The sequence below is a fragment of the Schistocerca serialis genome, chromosome 7 (genome assembly GCF_023864345.2).
Source record: "Schistocerca serialis cubense isolate TAMUIC-IGC-003099 chromosome 7, iqSchSeri2.2, whole genome shotgun sequence".
Classification (NCBI taxonomy): Eukaryota; Metazoa; Arthropoda; class Insecta; order Orthoptera; family Acrididae; genus Schistocerca; species Schistocerca serialis.
The window spans coordinates 94,211,939-94,224,089 of NC_064644.1; the positions used below are offsets into that span (position 1 = coordinate 94,211,939).

Consider the following 12,151-nt stretch of genomic DNA (forward strand, 5'->3'; position numbering starts at 1 on the left):
GGTTTGATGCAGCTCTTCATCCTACTCTATCCTGTGCAGGCCTCTCTATCTCCAACTAACTACTGCAACTTACATCCTTCTGAATCTGCTTATTGTATTCATCTCTTGGTATCCCCCTCTACGGTTTTTACCCCCCCACGCTTCCCTCCAATATTAAATTGATCCAATACTAAATTGTCACAAAACGTGTTGTATCAAAAGATCCCTTCTTCTAATTCAGGTTGTGCCACAAATTTCTTTTCTCACCAATTACATTCAATGCTTCCTCATTAGTTACACAATCTACCCATCTAATCTTCAACATTCTTCTGTAGCAGCACATTTCGGATGTCTCTATTCTCTTCTTGTCCAAACTGTTTATCGCCCATGTTTCATTTCCATAAAGGCTAAACTCCATACAAATACTCTCAGAAAATACTTCCCAACATTTAAACCTATATTCGATGTTAACAAATTTCTCTTGTTCGGAAACCCTTTTCTTCCCATCACCAGTCTACATTTTATAACCTCTCTACTTCCAAGATGATCAGTTATTTTGCTGCCCAAATAGCAAAAGCTCATGTAATACTTCAACTGTCTTGTTCCCTACTCAATTCCCGCAGCATCACCCTATTTAATTCGACTAATTCCATTACCGTTTTTAGTTTGCTTTTTTATATGTTCATCTTATTTCCTTCTTTCAGGAACTGTCTGTTCCATTCAACTGCTCTTTCAAATCCTTTGCTGTCACAGACTGAGTTACAAAGTTATCGATAAACTTTGAAGTTTTTATTTCTTCTCCCTGAATTTTAACTCCTATTCCAAATTTTTCTTTGATTTCTGTTGTGACTTGGCAAGACAGCCAAGTCACTATGAGGTGAAGCCGAAAGGCACGCGCTTAAGCTCACGCAGGCTGGCGCGAGGTCTGGAACAGTTAAGGGAATTAATAGTAGCAAATAAAGTACGTAGTTGATGTAATATTTAACTTTAATCCATAATTGGTGTACATCGCTCTTGTTGATACATCAATAATAATCTCAATACAAACTGGTAATGGCACCTTGCTAGGTCGTAGCAAATGACGTAGCTGGAGGCTATGCTAACTATCGTCTCGGCAAATGAGAGCGTATTTGTCAGTGAACCTTTCCTAGCAAAGTCGGCTGTACAACTGGGGCGAGTGCTAGGAAGTCTCTCTAGACCTGCCGTGTGGTGGCACTCGGTCTGCAATCACTGACAGTGGCGACACGCGGGTCCGACGTATACTACCGGACCGCGGCCGATTTAAAGGCTACCACCTAGCAAGTGTGGTGTCTGGCGGTGACACCACAATTTCCTTTACCGCTTGCTTGATGTACAGACTGAATAACATCTGGGATATGCTACAACCCTGTCTCACAGCCTTCTCAACCATGCCTTCCCTTTAATGCCCCTTAACTCTTGCAACTGCTCTCTGGTTTCTTTATGAGTTGTAAATAGCCTTTTGCTCCCTATATTTTAACCCTGTAGCCTTCAAAATTTGAAAGAGAGTACTCCAGTCAACATTGTCAAAAGCTTTCTCTAAGTCAACAAATGCGATAAACGTTGGTTTGCCTTTCCAATCTTATACGAGAAGTCGTAGGGTCAGTAGTGCCTCATGTATGCCCACATTTCTCTGGACTCCAAACTGATTTTCTCCAAGGTCAGATTCTAACACTTTTTCCATTCTTCTGCAAATAATTCATGTTAGTATGTTGCAATAATGATTTATTAAACTGATAGTTCAGTAATATTCACACATACTGGAACTTCATTTCTTTGGAGTAGTAATTATTACATTCTTCTTTAAGTCTGAGGGTACGCCACTTGTCTTATACATCTTGTGCACACCAAATGGAACATTTTTGTCATGGCTGGGTCACCCATAGCTATTCATAGTTCTGACGGAATGTTGTTTACTACCAGGGCCTCGTTTTGACTTAGGTCTTTCAAGCTCTGTCAAATTCTTCTCGCAGTAACATATATGGCATCTCATCTTCATGTATGTCCTCTTCCCTTTCTGTAACATTGCCTTCAAGTTCATCTCTGTTGTACGAACCCTCTATATACTAATTCTACCTTTCAACCTTTTCTTCTTTGCTTAGGACTGGTTTTCCATCTGAGCTCTTGAGATTCATACAGCTGTTTCTCTTTTCTCCACAGATTTCTTTAATTTTTCTGTAGACAGTATCTATGTTTCCCTTAGTGAAATACAGTTACAGATCCTTATTTTTGTCCTCTAGCCATTCCTGCTTAGAAATTTTGCACTCCCTGTCAATTTCTTTCTTTAGAATTTGCCTTCTCCCTAGCGCCTGCTTCACTTACTGCATTTTTATATTTTCCCTTTTCCTCAACTAAATTCAATTTTTCCTGTGACATCCAAAGATTTCTACTAGGCCTTGTCATTTTACCTGTTTGATCCTCCGCTGTCTTCACTATTTCATCTCTCAAAGCTACTCATTCTTCTTCTATTGCATTTCTTTCCCCAGTCAGTTCCAGTCAATCGTTGCCTAATGTTTCCTCCGATACTCTCAACACCCTCTGGTTCTTTCAACTTATTCAAGTCCCATTTCCTTTCTTTCCTACTGTTTTGCAATTACTTTGGTTTTAATCTACAATTCATAACCAATAAATTGTGCTCAAAGTCAATATCCCCCCCCCCCCCCCCCCCCCAGAATGGGAGTGAGGTTGTTCAACGTAGGTTCAGTCCAGGGGGATGGCGGGATGAAAGGATATGTTGGAGTGCAAGTTCCCATCTCCGCAGTTCAGAGGGACTGGTGTTTGGTGGGAGAAGCCAAATGGCACATACAGTGTAGCAGGTTCCTAGGTCCCTAGAATTATGCTGGAGGGCATGCTCCGCTACTGGGTATTGGGCATCTCCTAGGCGGACAGTTCGTCTGTGTCCGTTCATGCGCTCAGCCAGTTTAGTTGTTGTCATGCCGATGTAAAAGGCTGTGCAGTACAGGCATGTCAGTTGATAAATGACGTGTAGTTTCACACGTAGCCCTGCCTTGAATTGTGTATGTTTTACCAGTAGCGGGGCTGGAGTAGGTGGTTGTGGGGGGATGCATGGGGCAGGTTTTGCAGCGGGGTCGGTTACAGGGGTAGGAACCGCTGGGTAGAGAAGGTAGTCTGGGAATATTGTAGGGTTTAACAAGGATGTTACGGAGGTTAGGGGGGTGACGAAAGGCAACTCTGGGTGGTGTGGGGAGAATTTTGTCAAGGGATGATCTCATTTCAGGGGTTGACTTGAGAAAGTCATTTCCCTGGCGGAGTAATTTGTTGATGTTTTCGAGGCCAGGATAATATTGAGTGACAAGGGGTATGCTTCTGTGTGGTCTGGGGGTAGGAACAATGTTGTTGGACGGGGAGGAATGTATTGCTCGGGAAATCTGTTTGTGGACAAGGTCTCCAGGATAGTTGCGGGAGAGGAAAGCACTTGTCAGGTTATTCGTGTAATTGTTGAGGGATTCGTCACTGGAGCAGATACGTTTGCCACGAATACCTAGGCTGTAGGGAAGGGAGCGTTTGATGTGGAAAGGATGGCAGCTATCAAAGTGAAGGTACTGTTGTTTGTTTGTGGGTTTGATATGGACAGAGGTGTGGATGTGAGCTTCAACAAGATGAAGGTCAACATCCAGGAAGGTGGCTTGGGTTTTGGAGGAGGACCAGGTGAAATTCAGATTCGAAAAGGAGTTGAGGTTATGGAGGAAATTAAGGAGTGTTTCTTCACCATGAGTCCAGAACACAAAGATGTCATCTATAAACATATACCAGGCCAGGAGAAGCAGCTGTTGGGTCTTCAGAAAAGCCTCCTCCATGCGGCCCATGAAGAGGTTGGCATAGGACGGAGCCATCCTGGTTCCCATGGCCGTTCCCCTGATTTGTTTGTAGGTCTGGCCTTCAAAAGTGAAGTAATTATGGGTGAGGATGAAGTTGGTAAGTGTGATAAGGAACGAGGTTTTAGGAAGATCTTCGGGTGGGCGTTGGGAGAGGTAGTGCTCAAGGGCAGAGAGACCATGGGTATGTGGGATGTTTGTGTAAAGGGATGTAGCATCTATGGTGACAAGAAAGGTTTCAGGTGGGAGAGGAGTGGGAATGCATTTGAGGCGTTCTAGGAAGTGGTTTGTGTCTTTGATGTAGGATGGGAGTCTGCGGGTGATAGGTTGTAGGTGCTAGTCTACCAGAGCTTAGATACGTTCGGTTGGGGCTTTGAAGCCTGCTACAATGGGACGGCCAGGATGGTTCTCTTTGTGGATTTTGGGTAATAGGTAGAAGGTAGGGGTACGTGGCTCAGGTGGAGTGAGTAAGTCTATGGAAGCCGTTGTGAGGCCTTGTGAGGGACCTTGGATTTTTAGAATTTTTTGCAGCTCAGTCTGGATGGAGGGAATGGGGTCCTGGGTAACAGCTTTGTAGGTTGAGGTGTCAGAGAGTTGACGCAGTCCTTCTGCCACATACTCCACACGGTCAAGTACGACAGTTGTGGAGCCTTTATCCGCCGGGAGGATGACAATAGAGCGGTCTATTTTCAGCTCCTTAATGGCACGGGATTCAGCTGCGGTGATGTTGGGGGTTGTCGGGATGTTCTTCTCCTCCCCGATGAAGGAACATTTGTACCGAAAGCTAGGAATGTAAATTTTCAGTTCTGTTTTATGTGTATCTATCGGGTATACTGAGCTGAGGTAAGTACTGGCCAGCCCCTCTATCTCTTTCTTAGTATTTGAATTTACAGTTACTCTCTTAACCTGCTGAGATATTGATGCACTGTAGTGACATATTTGGAAATTGTACAAAGAAAATGCTAGATTCCATACCTTGTAGAGAGTAAAACCGATATTTCTATTAATTACATATTTCGCCAAATCACTTTCCACCATTTCCTTCACCATCATGTCTCAGAATAACAGAATTTTGTCACTGTCACACAACATCGAGTCACAAACATCAATGCAGTTCTCTTGGACTCAGTGGTGAAGGAAGCAGTGGAAACTCTTTTAGTTTTAATTGAGACCAGGTCAAAGCTTGAAATCCAGCACTTCCTTTGGTGCTTCAGTTCTTGCATTGATATACCAGCACGGATAGAGTACCTAACCACATATCCAGTTCATAAAAAGCTCTTTGCCACTAATCAACATTTCTAGCATTCGTGTACTCTACTGTCACAAGTGCAGCAATGTGGACCTCGTATTTAGAAAGATGTAAGTTGTCAGTCAGCTAACTCAAATAATGGGTGAAAGGTATGCACCAGAAAGCTAATGGACCAGGAATACGCCACAAAAATACACGGCTATTCAAAAAGAAGGAACAGATTTCAAACATTTATTGCCTCCAAACTACAAAAGAAAAAAATGCAATTCCAATGTTCCTGGAAAGAGAAAAGTTCAAATTTTTATGCATTCAATGTCAACATCATGTGTCATACTACAAATATCAAAATGGTGGCTCATTTCCTGCCACACACGAAGCAGCTGGTCTCTTGTTATCAAATTTACAGCTTTACCAATGCAATGTCGCAGTCTTTCAAGAGTGTCAGGCATAGTGGGGATAAAAATATGGTCTTTTACATAAAGCCACAGATAAAACTCACAAGGTGTGGCGTCTGGAGATCTGGGAGGCCACCAACAAATAAGTTCATCTTCTGCTTCTCCTCTTAAAATCCAACCTCACACCTTATGACTTATTTGTGGATACAGTAAAAGACCACGTTTAACCCCCAGTATGCCTGACACACTCAAAAGTCTGCGACATCGCACTGTTGAAGCTGTGAATTCGATAATGAGAGATCAGCTGCTTTGCGTGTGGCAGGGAATGAGCCACCATTTTGATATTTGTTGCGTAACACAGGGTGCTCGCACCAAATGCATAAAAATTTGAACATTTATCTTTCCAGGATCACTGGAATTGTGTTCCTATCTTTTGTAGTTTGGAAGCAATAAATATTTGAAATCCGCCCCTTCTTTTTGAATAGCTCTGTATGAAATGGAGAAATTTGCAGACGATCAGGTGTCCTATCCTCATTAAAACTTACTTCTACAGGGCTATTACAAATGATTGAAGCGATTTCATAAATTCACTGTAGCTCCATTCATTGACATATGGTCATGACACACTACAGATACGTAGAAAAACTCATAAAAGTTTTGTTCGGCTGAAGCCGCGCTTCTAGTTTCTGCCGCCAGCGCGCTTGAGAGTGCAGTGAGACAAAATGGCGACAGGAGCAGAGAAAGCGTATGTCGTGCTTGAAATGCACTCACATCAGTCAGTCATAACAGTGCAACGACACTTCAGGACGAAGTTCAACAAAGATCCACCAACTGCAAACTCCATTCAGCGATGGTATGCGCAGTTTAAAGCTCCTGGATGCCTCTGTAAGGGGAAATCAACGGGTCGGCCTGCAGTGAGCGAAGAAACGGTTGAACGCGTGCGGGCAAGTTTCACGCATAGCCCGCGGAAGGCGACAAAAAGCAAGCAGGGAGCTAAACGTACCACAGCCGACGGTTTGGAAAATCTTACGGAAAAGGCTAAAGCGGATGCCTTACCGTTTACAATTGCTACAAGCCCTGACACTCGATGACAAAGTCAAACGTTTTGAATTTTTGGCGCGGTTGCAACAGCTCATGGAAGAGGATGCGTTCAGTGCGAAACTTGTTTTCAGTGATGAAGCAACATTTTTTCTTGATGGTGAAGTGAACGGACACAATGAGCAAATCTGGGCGGTAGAGAATCCTTACGCATTTGTGGAGCAAATTCGCAAGTCACCAAAAGTTAACGTGTTTTGTGCAATCTCGCGGTTTAAAGTTTACGGCCCCTTTTTCTTCTGCGAAAAAAAAGTTACAGGACACGTGTATCTGGACATGCTGGAAAATTGGCTCATGCCACAACTGGAGACCGACAGCGCCGACTTCATCTTTCAGCAGGATGGTGGTCCACCGCACTTCCATCATGATGTTCGGCATTTCTTAAACAGGAGATTGGAAAACCGATGGATTGGTCGTGGTGGAGATCATGATCAGCAATTCATGTCATGGCCTCCACGCTCTCCCGACTTAACCCCATGCGATTTTTTTCTGTGGGGTTATGTGAAAGATTCAGTGTTTAAACCTCCTCTACCAAGAAACATGCCAGAACTGCGAGCTCGCATCAACGATGCTTTCGAACTCATTGATGGGGACATGCTGCGCCAAGTGTGGGAGGAACTTGATTATCGGCTTGATGTCTGCCGAATCACTAAAGGGGCACATATCGAACATTTGTGAATGCCTAAAAAAACTTCTTGATTTTTTGTATGTGTGTGTGCAAAGCATTGTGAAAATATCTCAAATAATAAAGTTATTGTAGAGCCGTGAAATCGCTTCAATCATTTATAATATATATATATATATATATAAAAAATAAAGTTATTGTAGAGCTGTGAAATCGCTTCAATCATTTATTATATATATATATATTTTTCATCATAATACAATGACAGTAGATGACTCGTGTGTGTGTGTGTGTGTGTGTGTGTGTGTGTGTGTGTGTGTATATATATATATATATATATATATATATATATAAAAACAAAGATGAGGTGACTTACCGAACAAAAGCGCTGGCAGGTCAATGGACACACAAACAAACACAAACATACACACAAAAAATTCAAGCTTTCGCAACAAACTGTTGCCTCATCAGGAAAGAGGGAAGGAGAGGGGAAGACGAAAGGAAGTGGGTTTTAAAGGAGAGGGTAAGGAGTCATTCCAATCCCGGGAGCGGAAAGACTTACCTTAGGGGGAAAAAGGACAGGTATACACTCGCACACACGCACATATCCATCCACACATACAGACACATACAGACACAAGCAGACACAAGCAGAAATATGTCTGCTTGTGTCTGTATGTGTGGATGGATATGTGCGTGTGTGCTAGTGTATACCTGTCCTTTTTTCTCCCTAAGGTAAGTCTTTCCGCTCCCGGGATTGGAATGACTCCTTACCCTCTCCTTTAAAACCCACTTCCTTTCGTCTTCCCCTCTCCTTCCCTCTTTCCTGATGAGGCAACTTTTTGTTGCGAAAGCTTGAATTTTTTGTGTGTATGTTTGTGTTTGTTTGTGTGTCTATCGACCTGCCAGCGCTTTTGTTCGGTAAGTCACCTCATCTTTGTTTTTATATATAATTTTTCCCACGTGGAATGTTTCCTTCCATTATATATATATATATATATATATATACACACACACACACACACACACACACACACACACACACACACACACACACACACACGAGTCATCTACTGTCATTGTATTATGATGAAAAAATCCTGCTTCACTAAAGAAATAAGCAAAAAATTAACTACAAAGATTAGCAGCTGACTCTAATGTAACTAATTTAAATAAATAAAAAAAGGGCTCCAATACTGTTTGGCTATGGTAGTTACAACTTTACTGTATTTAGGAGTATTTGGCTGAAACAATGTATGGTGGAATGACCAGAAGGGGTGAGATGCCAGCCTCGGATTTGCTGGAGGAACCATACGGAAATGTAGTTCACACACGAAAGCGGTCACTTATAAAATCCTTGTTTGGTTGATTCTTGAGAAATTGGTATAAGTCTGTGACCCTTACCAAGGTTAACAGAAGAGGCAGGAAAGATACAAAGAACAGCTTCACCATCTTTCTTGGGTTCACTAGGTCAATGTGATAGTATAATAAAAATTTTCGGTAACAGCAGTAACAAGATGATGTACATCCCAGACTCCCTTAATCACAAAATTCCAAAAATAGGTCAACATCTTATACTACCTCCAATAATAACAATCTCTATAATTAGAAAAAACTGAGACTCACACAAAGAGGTACTAACCATCTTCTCCCTGCATGTCATTCGTGAGTGGAGTAGGATGGCAGGGGGAGAGGAGGAAATGATTCTAGCAAACTATGTAGTCTCCACCAACCACTGTATGATGATTAGTGTAGTACAGATGCAGAAGGTCATTTGAACTGAAGAGAAATGAGATACACCAACTTGCAGCTAGAACAGTAATTCTCTGTTCTCTCATTCAATACTGCCTTTGTTTAAAAACTGAAATTTGGCACTTCACTGTCAACAAACCAGAAGGTTCTACATTATGCAAGGAGTTAGTGTGAAATGTTGCCACTATTCTTTAAGTGACTTAAAATCATTTTTAGCAAGTGCAGGAATTAGCCTCGACGGAAATGGCAACCGTTAGAAATTCAAACTGTACAGCAGTCACAAGCTGCATGCAGCTTTTTACTTTTAAATGTTTGCTTGAGTTCACACCAATTATGTAAATTATGCCATATTAGGCATAGATGGTTATTTGATACCAGAAATAAATACCAATGAAATTACTATATGGAGATGCAGCGTGAAAGACAACCAAATGCCAGAGCAGGTGAGTTATTTATCACCCTCTAAAACTCTTTTAAACCTAGTCATCTCAACAAATGCTGAAAATGAAATGAATTGGCACCCTTCTTCAGTGGACCAAATGGAGTCCCACTGAAGACAAAACCTTGAGAACACTGTGGGAAAATTCCTGCTTTATGTAATAGTAACAAGAGTAAAATAATTTATAATCTGTAGGTTGTGAGAGTGAAGTATTTACAACAAAGTGTAGGGATACTTCAATGCATTTAGTTGCACTGTTGTTTATTAAAAAAATCTTTAACTGCTTGTTAGGCAACTGCCTGAGGTAGGCATAAGATAACTGTATCTCACATTTCAACAACTAATCGGCATTTGTGCGGATGCTGAGATCAGCAACCACACAGTTATCAGAACATAAATGGTTTACATTATTCGAAATATCCAAGGAATCATGACTTTTTTGTTTAAAAAATATGTGAATTACTATCAGTTCTGGCATGGGCGTGTTACTATTACATAATGCAGTAATTTTCCCACATTGTTCTCAAGGTTGTGTCTTCAGTGGTACTCCATTTGGTCCACTGAAGAAAGGTGCCAATACATTTCAGTTTCAGTACACACACACACACACACACACACACACACACACACACACACACACACACAAAATAAATATTTAATCCCTCTTCCAATCCTAATCCCAATCCTGCACCCCCATTGACCATTCCCTTGTGGCCGGCCCATGCGCAATACTTGCCCCATACACCGCCCTAACACCCCTACCACAGTCTAGTCACATGCATTTCCTACCCACAAAGGACATGGCCACATGTGTGCGTAAAAGCACACATGTTATATATAAGCTTGTTGCAATTAGTGTACAACTTTCCATGTGGGCATGACATTTATCCAACTGTCTACTCATACGAATGGCTACTGCGAATTTGTGGCAAACTGCAAACTTGACCATCTAGTTGCTGGACATGGTGCACTCAGCAACACAAATGACTTCCACAGCTGCTTCACTATGAGGGCCATTTGGAAACTTCCCTCCAGAACAACTTTCTCTGAACTACACAGATAGGAACTGTCTCTTCAACACACACTGCTCTCTCACAATCCCCCTTGCCTAAACCTCCGTAAACCTGTTTCCACTGCCTCACCTTACCTTTTCCCTACTCTCTTCCATCCACATCATTCCTCCTCTGTCCAAATCATGCACTAAACTACTCCCCCCCCCCCCCAAAAAAAAAAGAAGTGAGCATTCTCCTCCCCCCACCCCCTCCTCTCTAACCTCTTTCCCTTCTTCCTATGTATCTTCACTTTTCTCTCCTCCTCCCTCCCTTTCCCCCTCTGCCTAATCAATAATCAAAGTATCAATAATTAGCCTTTTTTACAGCCACGAGAGTGTGCTTGGGTGTCTGTGTGGTTGTGAGTGTTAATATGTGTACTATTGCTAGGCAAAGGGCTCATGCTCAAAAGCTAGTGTGAATGCTGTTTTCTGTTGTGTGTTTCTGTGCTCTTCGCATATATTTGCTATGGTTGCCTTTCCTTAACTTTACGTACTTAATAATTAGGTAGACAATCGGAAGGTTAGCTGAAAAAAAACAGATTGGATGTGAGAAACATTCCCCAAATTTGTAAACCAAATTCTGTCAGCAGAATTGCAAAAGAGTAAGTCATATTTAAAGTTGTTTTATTGAACATTCTAGTGGTAAAACAAGTAATTCTTGTAGCAAAGGATGAGGTGCTGAATTTCATTTTTAGAATTCTTGTACATATGAAGCCCACAGTCCACTTCTTTGACAATGAAAATGTTCGAAATTGAAAAAATAATGAAATCTCCGGACTAACATACTGCCTCAGAACTAAGGACTTCCTGTTCAAATTCTGAACAGACTTTGCATCAGGACTAGTCCCTCTTCCAGCACTGCTGTGACTGGAAGAGATCCTGAGTTACTTTAGTTTTCAAAGCAGGTTCTGTTTAGTAAAACTACAAATGCATATTGTCAATGGAGAATTCAGAACGTAAATTAAACTTGAATAAGACAGACTTTAACTAAAGCATGTACTTCAAAAGGCTACCTTTAGCCAAGAGGTCCACAAGGGTGACAGGTGGATGTAATCCAACCCCCAGCTGGCTTTCAATAATATTCTGCGTTACTGATGAGTCAATTACATAGATGGAACTCACAGAATACCAAACCAGATATGCAACTTGTTCAGAAACAAACTTAACACTGGGACAGCCCGAGGAAAATGAGACCAGCAAGCTGACATGCACTTTTCATCAAAGAGCAATTTTAATTTGCAGAGATGTGGGAGTCCTTGAAGGCAGGTAGAAAAAGACAGTATCTTAAAATGTGAGCCAATGCCAATGTTCAGCTGCTGCTTCTCCCCACACAGCATCAATGGAAAGAACACAAAGAGAAGTGACATCTGTACACAATCACGCAACATGCAGTCATCTGCAAAGTGTAAAAGTAGGTTTAAAGATATTTTCACAGTGGAATAGACTGGATGAATGACAAACAGAAAAGGACACATTCACAGAAATGTCTTTGTTCATCTTCAAAACTTTTTTACTACGGGTAGAAATCAGTGTTAAATAAATTATTAACTTCAAGCTAAACCACCACATGCTTTGAAGAAAGCAACAGACATTTTAAATGCCAAAAGTTTGTTAACTACTGTAAATTGCCAATGTACTCATTAAAACAATAACAATCTCCAATTATATGTTCAGTACATTGAAATATATTATACATAATTGTGTATGCAGTA

At 41.5% G+C, this 12,151-nt stretch overlaps 1 protein-coding gene across 1 annotated transcript in view; it reads right to left on the minus strand.

Annotated features, from left to right (window-relative positions):
- The window catches only part of LOC126412618 (histone-lysine N-methyltransferase ash1), a 328,316-nt gene that overhangs the window by 307,846 nt on the left and 8,319 nt on the right, over positions 1 to 12,151 (minus strand). The gene's annotated exons all lie outside the window — the stretch shown is intronic.